Genomic DNA, 16,384 nt, shown 5'->3' with positions numbered 1-16,384 from the left:
AATCCCTCCTTTTTCCTCCCATTCCCATCCACCCTCACTCCCACCATCAACAAAGACACATCACTGCTAATCAGCTGGGCTACCGCCACACAGGCCCACATTCTTCTTCCTCTTCTTCTGAAATATTAAGAAGTTACAGTTTCCACATTTACAGTTGCTCACGCTTGCAGCGGCAAAAAACAGTTCTGTTTCACATACACAACCTCTGGTAAGAGAGGGAAAAGAAGACGGTTGTGTTGACACCCGGTTCTCGACCACACCAGCCAAATTAAGACAAACAGAACATGTTGACCTCTAGTTGGGAATGCACAAGCTTTGCTGTGGTCCCCCCTGGTCTAAACTTCCTCTTCTTCTTCGTCCATGTTTCTTTCCCCTCTTCCTCCATCTGTGGTTTGTTGTTGGGCACCCTGAGGAGACAGGAGATGAAAGGGAGTTGGTCTCAGGGGAGCACCAGCGTTGAACGGGGAGGCCCGGCTCTCTCTCACAGCACTAATTCCCGCAGCGTTGCGCCATCTCTGGGATTAAGCATTTTCAGAGAAGGACGACAGAATGGGTCCTCTGGTTCATGTTCACCCCTGTTCATAAGTGCATTGCGTACACACACATTTCACACAGACAGACGGATAAAACTTCCAGTCTCTGCAGTGTTCATGTTCATAGGGTGTGGTAGACTTGAGGGAAAATAAAAAACGAATTCAACACAGATAACAGCAGAAGCGCGTTAAGGAAGCAGAATAAAAGTAATGGGCTAGTTTTCATAGAATTCATGAATATCTCTCTCCCTCCCTGCTTTTGCAGTCCTCTCTGAGGTCTTCTGGCAGCCAACGGTGGAGTTCCCTCACACCCACGGCCCCGGGGTGGCACGGCTTTGGCTCCCAGTGTGCACTACTTCCCTAGGAACACCTCACCATTTGGGTCAGTCTCCTATCTCTCTTTCTATCTCTCTTCTGGTGTCTCTCTCTCCCTCACTCGATCTCATTTTGCTGCAGTAGGTATGAATAATTAAACCTGCGTTTCCTCTCCTCTCATGTCATGTCTCTGTCTGCCACCCCTCCTCTCGTCCTCTCCGCTGCGTCTCTCACTCAGGCTGAAGTGTTATAACAGAAGTGAGTCATTTAGAAGAGGGAAAAGGCTGCAGATCAAGGAGGGTTGAGTTCAGTTTGGAACTTGGCATGTTACATAAGCTGTCACTGTGTGTTATTGACTGAGGGGTGGGGGGCAGAAAGAGTGAGGTGAGACTGTGATAATGGTGAACGGAAAGAGCGAGTGAGAGAAAGATGGAGAACGAAGGATCACGAGTGAGTTAGTGGCATGTAGAGTGATGTCGCAACAGTGGTGATAAAGTTGCATCTTCTCTTAAAAGGTTTTGTAAGCTGCCCTTCAAAGGCAGAACACATTTCACAGTTTGCAAAAAACAAATGGCTCTTCAGAACCTGAAGGATCCATTGTTTCATGTGTTACAAATGTGGAGTTGAAAAGTTACCTTTGTTTTCAGTTGTTTTGTGTATCGATTTAACTAGCAAGGAAATTACATATCTTCCAATGTTACAAAACATATAACACAGGCTTACAACAAAATAGATCAGATCTAAAGACAATATGAGCATGGAAGTTCATTCTTGACACTGGGAACATGTTCACAATTAAAGAGAATAATCAGTGACAGATATGATCAGTAGGATTATGTTAAAGATAACTAAAGTCAATGTATCATTACAAAGATCGTGAAACCAGATAAGCAGTACATTAATGTGGTTATAATCAATATTTTTTATTAATGATCACATGATTACTTGTATATGAAAGGGATTGCACATACTCATGTACCCACAGAATTATCACAACTCTGCAGTTCCCCTTAGCTCTTGTAGTGTCTTTCAGCTCATTGTTATTAGTTTTAAAGTTTTACTTTTATTCATCAAGTGGTGAGAAACACAACTTCATGTGAATGCTTATGTTGCTCTTTGCATCTGCCTCTATATGCAAAGAGGCAGCTGTTTGCAACATGTTTTTCATTTCAACTTAAAAGGTGATGACTTGTCAGTGCTGTGTTCACAGCTTGTTTGTGGCCAAAGTATCAGTTATTGCAGCTTTAACCGTCTAACTCGCTGATGGTCACAATAAATCCAATAAAGAATTCAATAAACTTGAAACCCAAAAACTGAATTGTTGATAAATGATAAATAGAGATGAAGAAAGAGAGAGAAAAATCAGCTTGTGAGAAAGATAAATCAGCTTGTTTGTCAAGATTACTTCAGACGAGTGCGAGACAGTTTCAAGATCAAGTCACGACCCAATCCTGGGGTTGATAACAAGTCAAGACCAGAAAAACAAAACAGTGCCCATTTAATATTCTTCATATTATTGTTTTACTGTTATTCTTGGTGAGAGTCAGTGGTGATAAAACCTCAAATATCAAGTTTGAAATCTGATGGGAACAGAAAATAACCTACATTTGCCTAAATGTTGCATTATTTACTAAAACTGTGTGTGTGCATGAAAGTCTGAGGAAATGAAATCCAACATATTAGACATTCAAAGATTCTTGCACAGTTGTACCACATTTTCCCGCACATAAAACTACACAAATGAGGATGCTTGGTTGTTAGGTGGCAATAAAACACAATAAAATATATTGTAAATTACCAGTGCATGTAATATTTGTCATGGGTTTGGGTTGGTTGGGTGTGTTTTGTATTTGTTTCTGTGTTCATTCCCTGCCATTTTGTTCGCTCTTCTCTGTAGTTTGTGTTGTGTTACTTTGGTCATTTGTTTATTCATCAGTGTTTCCTTGTTATGAGTTATCATCAGTGTTTCTAGTCTTATTTTACAGTCTCTATGTTCTTTGCTTATGTAGGTTTTGTGAGCAAGTCACCTAGGTTGTTTGTTATGTTTCATTTTGTGACAGTGTTCCTTGTGTGTTTCAGTTAACTTTACTTCCTGTGTGTTTGTAATTAGTCTGCTCGTGTTACTTGTCATGTTTTACTTCCTGTGCTTGTCCTTGATTGTCTTAGTGGTCTCACCTGTGTGTAATTAGTTTCTCCCTCACCTGTGTATTTAAGTGGCTGTCTGTCTTTGAGGGGTTGCCATTCATTGTGGCTTTTGTTAGTGTTTATTTCTTGTGCCTAACTTCCAGTGTAGTCTCTTGTTTCCCGGTTTCTTGTGGACTATTCTCTCTTGGATTTTTGGACTTTGTCAGCCGGACAGCTGAACTTAACAATATTACTGTAAAGAGTTTGTGAATCTGTGGAGAACTGACAGCTGTCTGACAGCAGAGCAGCATCTCCAGCCTGAAACGAGGGCTGCCAGTGACGCTGGGTGAACCCAAAGACTGGGTTGGTCTTTGACTTGGCCAAGACGGAGACAAGTCCAAATACATACTGAGTCCAAGACAAGCCCTAGATAAAAGGGAAAATGTCTCGAGACTAGAATGAGAACCAAGAATGGCACTGCCCAAATCAAGGAGAATTTTTTTCGTCGTGTGTGTTTATGCAAGTAGATTCCTGAATCTTTTATGTCCAACCATAGACTGTATACTATAGATGTAGCCACTGTGATGTCACCCATTGGTTTGTGGACTTCTCGACTCCTCGACAGCACATTGGCCATTGCGATCTTGCTGTTTTGGAAGCAGAAGTGATCATAAAGTGGACGAGAGGGTGGAGCTGGGGAGGGATACTCATTGCTACTCATTAAGAAAGTATTTACTGAGGTAATGAATCAAGTGAGTATTACTTTTGTCTAATTTTGACTCCTATGCTGTCGGACTTCTTTTTGCAATCAGTGGACTCACTCCCTGCTGTTCACTAGAAAGAATGCAAGTTGAAGGCGCTTCAGCATTGCTTCACTTTGTCAGACCTGGAGGTGCCCTCTTGTGTCCAAGTGAAACATGTTGCATTTAGAGAGAGCAGCATGCGTGAAGTTTCTTAAATCTTCTTTCAGTTCATAAGGAGTAGTTTCCATTTTAAAGTTCACAAGCTACATTATCACTTTTATTCTCCTGCCTGTAAACGAAACATAATTCATTAGCCTGCAAAGCACATGATATTGCAGAATTTTCACCAGTAAATACCCCTTTACCCTTCTCTGTGCACCCATCTACCTCTTTGTCTCATCTTTGCCCTTCCCTCCATCTCTCTGGCAACTCCTTCCCTCTTTTCGTCTCTCTTCCCTCAGGTGTCATATTACCATAATGGCTTCTTGTGACGGTGATGTACTAAGCTGAAGTATGGAAATGCAATATGCCACAGCACACATTATGAGAGCTGAATGCATTAGATGTCATTTGTGTGAGTATACGGCTGTATGGTCATTATGTGTTAAACTGTGGGAAACAGGGGGGTGGGGGAGTTGGTAAACTATATTCCAGTTACAGTGAGGTTCGGGTATTCTGTAGCTCGCATGCAAAGAGGAGTGAGAATTAACAGGGAAATGAATATATGGAATGAAAATGGCCTCTTGTCATTCTTTTCTTGCATACCTACAATATTTACTGCAGCACAACTGTGGCGTGATTAGACACTGAACTGACTGAGTTTGGTCTGCGTGCGATGGCGTACACCTTCATGCTAATCTGTTCATAATAGTTTCTTTTAGTTGCAGGGATGGTAATACCTATTTGTAGGTCACTCTGTCCACCACTTTGGTCCAGACTGAAATATCGCCAAAAACTATTGGATGAATTGCCACGATATTTTGTACAGACAAACTTTTCTTCCAGTGCCACCATGAAGTTAGGCTTAATTTAGGGGTAAAATGTCACAACTAGAAAGATTGCCATGAAATGTGGTTCGCACATTCATGTTTTCTTATAACCAGCAGCTGTCAGACCAGATGCTCTAAATAGAGAATCTTCAGTGTCCTCAAAGTGTGAACTTGGCAAAATTGCATTTTCATACTACTGTATCAGTTCAACCAAACAACATTATCTGCCTCTGTATTCAGAGAGAAGACCGGAAGTAGGCATGGTTAATAAGGAAGTCACATTAAATTGTGCTAATATTAATTGCCAATGGTTTTGCTAAAGCATCAAATCCATTTTCTTTTCATCCCCTTTTCTTTTCAGTTTTAACTAATCCAAGTTCTATGAAGTGTCTGAACCCCACCACCACCCATTAACTGGGGGTCTTGATTTGCATTGGAAACTATTCACAGTAAAGATATAAAGAAAAATATCCTTCAGTTAAAGGGAATAATCTTTCATTTCAATGGGCTACAATTGCATTAAATATCAATCCAACAACAGTAGTGGAACATCATGACACCAAACCAACAATAAATTCCTTTTGTAGACAGATTTTGAAGCTGTGCATACCACTGATTATCAATAAAAATATTCACCACCCTTCCTCTGTATAGCCTCACTACAATTAACCAGAAAAGAGACAAAGCTCAGATATTTAAACACAAATGACCAACAATAAATAATAAGAGCAATGGACAGCTATGAAATAACTGCCATTATAACAGCATAATAAAACATCTCCAAAGCAGACCAGACAACACAGAGATGTAGAAACAACATAAACTCCAGCACAAATATCAAATGCAGAGATGCACAGTTTTTACACACCACGTAGTGCGCATATAATGCTGCTAGGCAACGCAGTGGTTGTACTCACCTGTCTGTACATCACTCTGTGAGTTTTGTGCACAGCAACAGTCTGCTTTTAGCTCACCTTGTTTGGTTAACCACCCTCAGTTCATAGTATCACCTGTCTGTACCACTCTAACCAGCACGCTTAGCCAAACATTTTGCGCTGAAAGAGGCTCCACAAGCGCCGAAAAATAAACAGCATAAAGGTCTCACACACCTCCGTTAAAGTAGAAGTCCCACTGTAGCAAATGTAGAAATCACAGCTGGAGGATCCACTGTGAGCATTTAATATTTAGCCAAACCATATATGCAGCTGTTGGTCATGCAACAACTTGGGTGCGATTGATTTGTGTCACTTAGTGTGTTCGCCTGGTGGTGCATTAAATCAGTGATTAATTAAAGCAGGCAGGTGTTGTTGACTTGAATGGTTTAGGCCTACATGACAAACTTAATTTGGAAACACTGTCTCATATCAGGCATTCAAAAGCCACATTCAAAACATGTTATTATAAGTATATCTATGTTGAACAGTTGTGCTCTCTCCTTCTCAGGTCCATATATTATTGTGCTATGTTGACTTTTTTTATCTGACTCTACTATCTCATCTAAGCTTCTATTTTGGCCAGGTCTCTCCTGTAAAAGAAAAAAATATTTTACAAGACTTCCTGTTTAAAGAAAGGTTAACGTTTCAGCGAGCACCACAGCTAGGCCAGAATTTTAATTTGCTCATTACTTTGGTTTATGACTATATACCTGCAAAACGGATTGCATATGGGTTTCTCTGTGTGCTTAGACCATTCCAGCATGATCTGGCACCAGATCCATCGGCAAAGGTGGAGAAAAGTGACCTCCACATAGTCTTTTTGGACCTCGCCAATTCCTTTCATCCTACTTCCAGGACCTGCAGTTCTACTTTTCCACCTCTGAGTTTATCTCCAGAGGTGTCGTGAGCTCATCAACGAAACGTCACAGAAGGAGGGTGTACTCCTCTTACAACCATCATTAGTTACTTCATAGCTGAGTTTATCATCAGCAAGAAGACTCTCTTCTAAGTGCTTGGACAAAGGATACGGACATCGCATCTTGTGTTTTTGAAAAGGGATATTATTTTACAATACTGAATCACTTGAAATTTTACTTTTGTGACTGTAATGAGGACTGTTCCTATCGCTCTTTCTAAGAACATTGACCTCTGCAGTCCAACATAATGTTTCCTCTGTGTGTTGGTGTGTGTGTGTTGCAGCAGGTGTGATTATGTGGTCTCCTCAATGTTACAGGACCCTAGGATGAGTCACTGTGTTGCTGTGGGGACACTTCCTGCACTCCTCATAAATATAGCAAACCTTAAAGTGCAGAAAAATGTTCCTTTTTGAAAATGGGCAAAAATGAATGAAGGGAAAAATATGCATGTATATGAATATTTCAGTATTTATATAAGTTCTAAAAGACTCTGAGGGTCTGTTGTGGCATGATTGTAAGGAAATTAAAAAAGAAAGGTTTATTGTGATGCAGGTGAGAAAAGTTTTTAAATGCAAAGACAGAGCTCAAAGTTCATAGAGTCACAGAGATGGTGTGCTTTTTTGTTACATAAAGGCAAAGAGGGTGGGGGGGCATATCCGTGGGCATTGCTTCAGGGCATCACACTCTGTGTGCCAGAGAGAATGAGACAAAGGAGTAGAGGAGCATCCTGTCACCTATCAATCTCTCCTCTTCAGGTTTTATTTATTTTACTGTTTTTTCCTTCACCTGTTTACACAAATTGTTTTTTCCTTCAACTTTTCTGCTTTTCAAATTATGCATTGCTCAGTGTGAATGCACGTTATTGTTGTGGAAACTCGAGAGAGGGGACAATGAGGCCTCCAAACTCCAAATCTCTCTTTTTGTCTTTAGGCTGTCAAAGTTATCATTGTCAGTTTTCATTTACTGTACAATAACAGTACAGTTTATGCTTGTTTTAGTTCAGTGAAATGTGTTTTTACTATACTGTATGCTCTCTCCTTCAAGTACTTCTGTGCTTTTGCCACAATGTTCCCCGCTTTTGAAATGATTTGTTGTATCCCGACAGAGCAGACGATGGAAATCAGTTTTTGCAGCACTACTGCAGTGATTCAGTGATTCACGCTAACCGCAGCCTTAGAAACACAATACCATTTCCCCAGAACTGGGTGAGAAAGTCAAGAATTCATTTATAGTTTCTACCCACTCAATTCTTTTCACAGTCACCAGGGAAAAGATCACCAGTCAGTCAGTCACAGGGCCATCACAGATAGACAAACGCTCTCTCACAGTCAGATTCTTACCTAACGAGGTTTCCTGAGTGTGGGAGGGAACCACAGCATCATGAGGGAAGCCATGCAGGGCTGGATCGGAGACGAAAAATGGTCCTGGACTTTTTGACTCAGATGGACATTCCTGAAACACCTTGACTAACAGAACTGGTATCGCTGTTCTCACTGGGCTCCTTGCTCTCTCTTCTCTCTGCTGCCAGTGCCTTTGGGCTCACTGGCCTGTGATGATTGAATGGTAATGGTGCCAAATGAATAATTTGTTATTTTAAAACATTTGGCTCTGCTCCCACCTCTCCTCTCTCAGCTTTTCATCACACCTTTACGTTTTTTCTCTTTATTGGTCCAGCTTGCTCAGCTCCACTGTTTATCAATGTAATGTCACCACTTAACAGAGATGGGAAAGGTAAAGTTAGAATGATGTGGACCGAAAGTAATTGGCTGGGAGAGAGAGGCTGACAGATGTAATACCCAACCGCAGGGCCGGTCAGTCAGTCACCTTGGTGCATAATCAAAGTGTGACAACCTCACCTGCAGTAACTTTTGGCATTCTGTTTTTGCAGATGCGCTGTTAAATTAAGGCACTTAGCCCAAAGGCCGGACAGGGGTTTAGAGATGTAGATGAATATTTCAGCAAGCACATTTCAACAAGTGTCAAGAAAAAAAACAATTGGCCTGTTTAAAAAAAAACAAATGTTTTGATGGCTCAAAAGGCACGTCAGCCCACCAGGAAAGTGCCCAGTATGCCAGATGGCCAATCCAGTCTTGGCATTGAGCACTGTGAAGTAACTGAGACACCTTTATGAGTGAATATAATTTCTTATTAAATCAGTTAATAAATAAATGCCTAGGCTTTCAAATCAGAACAGACCAGAAAAGGAGCCTGTTCTCTGTTGTTATTTTGATGTCGTTACCTGCAGGACATTTTTTTTTTTACACTTTATTGAAGCTGTTGATTTGTTGGCTGCATTATAGTTTTATGTCACCCAGCATCTGTCTGGCATCACAGCTGGACTTGTTAAATGTATGTTATAAAAACAAGTCAAGAATCAGCGCAATGGCACAGTTGTCTCTGTGTGTGAATTAAGTGTACAATTTTATTTATAAGACAAAAACAAGCAAAAAATAAGCACAGGAACAGGCAACCCTTGGTCCAACAATAAGATGACGTAAAGAAGCAAAGAAACAGATTTTCCGAACAGACCTGAAGATGGCGTCTGCTTTTATGGACTATCAATTGTTTTATTTAGTTTTATTTATTTAATTTTAATTTATTTTTAAGAACTTCATAGCGTGGCATAACCAGGTTTTTGTCATAGTGTTACTAATAGTAACCACACATATTACCAGAGGCATCCTAATTGCCTTCATTCATTTGTCAGACCTTCTGTGATTTACGGTCGCTTGTTACCTCACCAATTTGCAACAGAGCTACATACTAGCAGCCATCAGATTGTCTTTTCCGCAGTGTGTGACTATGATGTGGATTGTAACGTTAGTGGGATGTATTCATATGATGGGTTACTCACTAACTACCTGTTGCCATGACTTCGTCAACCCTGCAGAGACAATGCCCTTTCCTGTTGCTAGTTACACAGTCAGGCTTTGATACTGACTCTGTAAACAAGTGCTTGCGATCTCCTTATATAACTATCAAAAATAGAGCAAAAAAGGATATTTCTCAAAATGTCAAAATATACATTATTAACATAATAGATCTTTTACATCTTTTACTGATGGTGAGTTTCTGTAGTGGGAAGATGTACACTATCTGTCTGTGTGAATTCAGATTACAGATTTGTTGTTAAAGTGACTCTTTTTGTCATTGCAATATATTAACAATGTCAGCTCAAATTGCATCACAGAGATCACTTCACCTCCTTTTTCCCTGGTTGCTGAGGAGCTGCTGTTGTTTGCCGTCTCCAGTTTGTGGGACTGAGGGGGACAGATGGAGGAATCCCTGTCTCATCGCCCACTTCTGCTTCAGCTTTCATCCCCCGGGAGGACTCACATCTCCCTCAACACAGAGGTGTTTTCAAATTAAATACTATCTAATGAACTGGAAAACCTGCCCCCACCCTGCTCTGTGTGTGTATGTGTGTGTGTGTGTTTGTGGAGTACACGTTGGGGAAGTGCTGGTGAGCAGGACGAGAAAATGAAAGAAAAACTGTGCGAGAGATTAAAAGAGAGAGGTATTTGGATTGCAATCTAGTGATTGCACAGCCTGTGTATGGCGTCATGAAGCGTGTGTTCGTTAATTGTATATCTCTGCAGTTCTAATTGCTTTAATTCCCTGTAATTAATCAGTAATTGCAGTGAGGAGCCACGCACAGCTTTGCTCTGAACGCAAAAGAACTTTTCAATATGGAGTACATAAATATAGATGAGAGAAAGGAACCAGTGGAGATGGTGTGGAAACGGAGACGAAGGGAGAAGAGAAAGAAAGAAAGAAAAACAGAAAGAAGGAAGAACAGAAAGAGAAAGAAAATCTGCTATATTTAGTCTTCTCTGAAACTATGAACAGTATATGGCATGGTCTCATTTCTCATTAATGTATTCTGATGCGAATGAAAATGAGAGATTATGGGTGAAAGTGGAGCAGTCCCTACAGACTTGCAATAGTGCTGCAAATAAATCCCCACAGCTCAGAGGGAAAACCTTTTTATTGCAGAGACACTCGAAGGTTTGTACACGAAAGAGCTACACTGTTTGGGCAACATTTTACTGCACCTCCTTTTTGAGAATCTTGGGGTTGATCTCGGGGTTTCTGTCTTTTAATGTTTTACTTGTTCAAAAGTCTTTATGATGCGAGTCCATCTTTCTATGTGTGCACACAGGGAGGGTGTGGCAGCGGTTTCCAGGGAGATACCTGTCCCATCAGTCCTCCAGAGGACTGGAGTGAATCTCTCCCACTCATCATGCTGTTGCAAGGTAATCCCTTCCCCCCTCCCTCTCTCTGGATCTCCTCCCAGCCCTCACGTCCTGCCTCACCCTGCCCCCATCATTAATTCCCAATTAAATCAGCAGACCACCCCCACACACACCTTCTTATTGCACATATTGCACATAAATGCCTTTTCTGGTCAGACTTTTAATTTACAAAGGTTTGAGCTGAGTCTAGCAGATTCAGTGAACTGTGTGAATATGTGCACGTGGGGGTGTATGCGTATGTTGTATAATGATCGCTTCTCTGTTGCTTTCCTCAACCCCGGATGAAAGCAAACCTTTGTCACTCTCTATCGTTTTTTAAATGAGAGTTGGTGGCTGCTGGTTTTCGGTGACCTGCTGCGCCCCTCCCTTCTCCTCTGCCTTATATCTACCCCCCTACACACCACCCCACCCACACCCTACTCATAAATGGCCCCAGCTCCCTCATAACAAGCTGGATTCTCATAGATCTCCATCAATTTGTGTCACACCAGGGACTCCCTGAACAAAGATGCCTTTGCCACATCACCCACAACATCTATGCATTATTAAGGCTAGAAAAACAACCTGCAAAGTGTCTGCTACAGCCTTGGTTACAGAGCTAAAAGATGCGAAGAAGAGCGGGAAACAGGAAGACAAAAGGCAGAGAGGAAGATAAAAGGCATTTTAAATGCTGATATGGCCATGCATTCCTGAGTATATTAGTGATTCGACTGTGTAAAGCTCTCTATACTGTGTTTGTTCATTTAAGAGATTTCCAAGGATGCATCTCATCCACTAGCAGGTCACATGTTCGCATTGATCTCTTAATGGTAGCACAAGTGCAGCATGTCAAAAGGCACTATGTCAGATACAGGACATTTAAGCAGCCTAATATTCAGCTAGTGATTGAAGAGCCCTCAAACTGCACGCTGCTCTGTATAGTTCACACCAACTGTAGCTGATATGCTTATAAACTGAGATTCATTGCGTATGCAGAAAGGGCAATTAAACTAAAATAACATGCCATGTAACCTGAAAATTCCCTCATGGGCAACAATTCACCTTTAAACTTAATTTATGATGTCATGATCTTTGAGAAATCATACATGATTCATGAACATGAGCAGTTTTCTGTGGCACAATTACAAACTGGACAATCATGCTTTAATTTGGGGTTTAATTAAAGGAAGTCAACATGAAGAAGCTGCGCTGACGAAAAAAATGGCAAATACGTTAACTCAGTGAATGCTTTAGTGAGTATTTGGCCACTAATGAGTTTCATTTAACTGCAGCACTGAAAGGTCATGAACTTCAACATGGGTCCATAAACCATAAAATCACTGTACAGATTCATTCTCATCCTCTACGGAGATCTGCAATTGATAACAAAACCACAGAGAGTAATAGACAAAATTAGGCCATAAAATAAAACAAAACAAAGCATGTGTGACTCAGGGTGAACTGTAAATCTAATGAGGGTGACAATGACATTGAAGGACTCCCTGCACTCGCACCTCCACACATCACGGTGTGTCCAATACCACGTCTGTGTGAGTGCACAACCAGTGGAGCCATTTCTTGCCATGGGTTGGAGATTTCAGCAAATGCCCCAAATCAACATTTTTACCTTCAAGTGACAAAGCACTGTAGTGACAGTAGTGGCAGTAATAATAAGATGGGATCAAAGGAGGAAGTCAGATGATGGTATTAGAGAGCAACAGTGGATGGATGGGACAACAAAACTTTAACGCTAGTACTGAGAGGTTTGAGTTTTAAGTTGCCTTTCTTTTTACAGAAAGTAAATAAAAATCTACTACACTCTTATGACAGTGGCAGAAATACAAAATGACCTCGAGTAGAGTAGTTAACTCAAAATGCATTAATAACACTGACAGACACTAAGAGATGTCTAAATATACAAGGTTGTTTATTAGTCATTATACAGCACAAGGCTGAATAACAAAATGAAAATTATTGTTCCTTCATGCTACACACACAACATATAATTAAATGTAGGCCTATATAAAACGCCACCTAAAAATTGAGGCATTCACCAATGTTCTCAGTTGCCTATAACAGCCTGTATGGGCAAACTGTTTTCTATGTGAAGGACTGGTCAGATTTCCTGCGAAAAGCCACCGTCATACATAAACTATGACGTGTATTTACGCAGTATTACAGCAAAACCACAGTGTGAACCACAGTGTGATTTTGTGTTTTAGCTGGTTTAAACTAGATAATGTGAGCTTGCCTGCAATGATATGGCGATAACTTTCACCGTCCACTTGATCAATACAACAAAATTCAAACAGGCCAGGATAAACAAAGATGAAGAGAATAAAACTGAGTGATGAACAAAATAAGTAGTGTAGGCGGTGTAGCACAAGCACAACCTGGAGGAGGAACTAGTCTAAATGACTATATTAGTATAGCCTAATATTATAACATTAAATTAAAAGTGTATTGTTAATGTAATAGTAAACTTTAAGTTTGATATTAATATATTCATTATGTTACTATATTCAATATAATTTCATATAATAGTATATAACTTACCACTAGTATAATATTAATTCAAATTACAGCTGTTTCAGTTTGGGGTTGTTTTTTATTCATTAACTTGTGCAAGAAAAATACTCTAGGCTACATGATAGTCTCCTGTTACGAGGGTGGTGTGGTGTGGGGACAGAGAGGACCCAAACGCAGCATTCTGAGCGAAGGAGGTTTATTTAGGGAAAAAGGGGGTTGAGGGACTGGAGGGAGAGGAGGATGCCGGGGAAACACTGGCACAGGGAAACCGACGGGATGGGAACCAGGGAGCCGGGGAACACTGGGGCGGAGGAAGGGAGGATGCAAGGGAGAACTGGGAGGACGCCGTGGGGGAAGCCCGAAGAGGAGAGGTCCCGAGGACGAGCCCAGCCGACTGAATGGAGGACGAGGGTGAGTGAACCTGGGAGGGAAACAGACGGAGAGACAGGGTTAGAGATAACGGAGACTAAGCACAGGGAAAATGTGAGAAAACAAGAAACACGAGAGCCTGAACACAGAGGTGGCACCGGGTATGGAGCAACGACGATTAAGCAAAAGTGGTGTGGAGAACCGGGGTTGAAATACAGGCAGGGATGAGGTTGACTACTGGCAGGTGTGGCAGGCTGACGAGGTGGCTGATGAGGTGCAGGTGCGGGTCGTTGGCTGGGCTCAGGAGCAGAGGGAGAGAGAGCACACAGGGGAGAAAACACAGGGAGGCAGGCAGAGAACAGAAAACCAATGAAAAAGCACAATAACTGATAAAAAGGAGAAAAAAACCAGGACACTCACTGTCAGCCGGGCTGCCACCACAACAGGGCCCCCTCCTCAATGGACGCCTCCCGGCGGCCTTCCCACTGGACTAGGCGTGCCTTGGCAGACGAATGTCGGGGGGAGGAAGTCGCACTGGGGTCCGGCTGGTGGGGGTCCGAAACAAAACACAGGGAATTCAGGGAGGGCTTCAGGACTGGGAAGGGTTAGGTGAACGGGCAGGGCTGAACTGAAGACCTAGGGCTGGACTGGGTGCCAGAGGGTAGAGCTGGGGAACCAGGGAGTTCAGGCGGGGGGCCAGAGGGCAGAGCTGGGGGGCCAGGGAGTTCAGATGGGGTGCCAGAGGGAGGAGCTGGGAGACCAGGGGCTCCTGAGGGCGGAGACAGAGGGGCCAGGGGGTTCGGGCGGACGTCCCGAGGGCGGAGCAGAGGGACCAGAGGGTTCGGGCGGACGTCCCAAGGGTGGAGCAGAGGGACCTCAGGGTTCGGGCGGGCGGACCAGGGGAGCCAGGGAGTTCAGGGGGGCAGCTCAAGGGCAAAGCAGGGGAGCCAGGGAGGTCCGGTGGGGGGCAGCCCGAGGACAGAGCTGGGGATCCAGGAAGGGCAGGCGGGCAGCCCGAGGACGGAGCTGGGCAGCTTGAGGGCAGAGCAAGGGAGCCAGGAAGGGCAGGCGGGCGGACCTGGACCAAACTGGGGGCTAGCCGGTTGGGGATCAGGAGGGATAGGCTGGAGGCTGGGGGCGCTAGCAGGCCGGGGAAAAGGCTGGAACGGCAGAGGGCTGGAGTTTACAAAATGTCTTGCCCACAGCCGACGCTGCAGCCATGGCCTTGCGGCTATCTCCCAGTGAGCCTGTATGAGGGCAGCTTGGCGAGATTCGTGGTCAGATGCCAACTGCCACGTAGACCACAGCTCGGCCAAGACATCCAGGAACATGTCCCTCTCCGCTCTTAAGTCTGCTGGGTCCATGGGTGGCTTGATCGTTCTGTTACGAGGGTGGTGTGGTGTGGGGACAGAGAGGACCCAAACGCAGCACTCTGAGCGAAGGAGGTTTATTTAGGGAAAAGGGGGGTTGAGGGACTGGAGTGGAGGGAGAGGAGGATGCCGGGGAAACACTGGCACAGGGAAACGGGGGTGTTCAGGTGGCCACAGAGCGACTGGCCAACCGGGTTAAGCCCGTTACTCCTGATCGCCACTCCGACTATGTTTTGGACGATTAACATTGCATGTCAGGCGGGGTGGGAGATTACAGTCGGTTGTATATGTAAATCTTTTTCCGGTTCGCATTGATCTATTTTTTGGAGCTTTTAAGACTGAAATAGGCGCACGGAAGATCGCTGCACCTAGTATTTTGTCTAGTATTTTTGGCTATGCATTATAAATAATACGTTCATCTACACTTTTAGCAAACAAACTTTTGGACAAACAGGATTTTTTGAAATTGAAACACATTGAAAAAAATATCTTCAAAATTTAATACCTTGTTTAATGGCGATTAAGACTTTTTAATACTTTTTAATGGTCTTAATTTTCGCAAAATTGATTTATTACCTTTTAAGACTTTTTAAGACCCCACGGACACCCTGTTGAGTTTAACTCATGGTGAATGGGGGTAAAAACAAAAGAATTTGCATCTGGGGTTAATGTAAACACAGCAACCACATGATAATATGAAAGTAAAACACACTTCCTCTCATCTTGCCGAGTCTTGCACTGACAACGGAATTCAGAGACTGTTGTGCCCACATCATTACAGAGACCTGCCCCATCAACATCCCAGATCAAGCACTTGGCAGGTGGTCCATGTTCTGCATGCACAAGACTCTGGCAAGATGAGAGGAAGTGTGTGTTACATTGATGATGCTTGGTGCACAAATGCAGTCAAGATGGACTCTGTTTCCCAAATGTCAGACTGTTTATTGTGAAGATGAAATATTAAGTGCTTGTGTTGATAGGGCCGGTCTGTGAAACAATGTGGTCACAACAGTCTCTGAATTCTGTTGTCTGGTCAATATGCATACCATTTTGTCTAGACTGGCAGAATTAAGTCCAAGCTGCAGCATTGTTCCTCTCCTGGCTCTCTTTCCTCTCCTCTGTACAATCACCGCACCCGCCGTGGTGCCTGGTCCGGTTGTTTGGGCCGGGTGGATCGTGGTCTGCTGCTCATTAATCCAAAAACCCCATCTTCATCTTCCGATGACTGTGTCAGAGTTGTTTGGCAAAAAAGCTGGAAGAAAACAGATAATTAAATATCAACCAAACTATAGCAGTGAGTCTCAACAAACTCCGCAGCCAGCAGG

General features: G+C 42.9%; 1 long non-coding RNA gene across 1 annotated transcript; it reads left to right on the top strand.

The window, feature by feature from the left end:
* The first annotated feature begins 3,179 nt into the window (after positions 1-3,179).
* Positions 3,180-5,021, top strand: LOC119881857. Its single transcript, XR_005440429.1, has 2 exons — positions 3,180-3,712; positions 4,177-5,021. It is a non-coding gene; the product is annotated as an uncharacterized LOC119881857 (long non-coding RNA).
* Positions 5,022-16,384: the final 11,363 nt, after the last annotated feature.

The sequence above is a fragment of the Micropterus salmoides genome, unplaced genomic scaffold (assembly GCF_014851395.1).
Source record: "Micropterus salmoides isolate LMB-PRFRI ecotype aquatic unplaced genomic scaffold, ASM1485139v1 Ms_hic_scaffold_275, whole genome shotgun sequence".
NCBI classification, from domain to species: Eukaryota; Metazoa; Chordata; class Actinopteri; order Centrarchiformes; family Centrarchidae; genus Micropterus; species Micropterus salmoides.
This window is presented reverse-complemented; position numbering and strand designations above follow the sequence as displayed.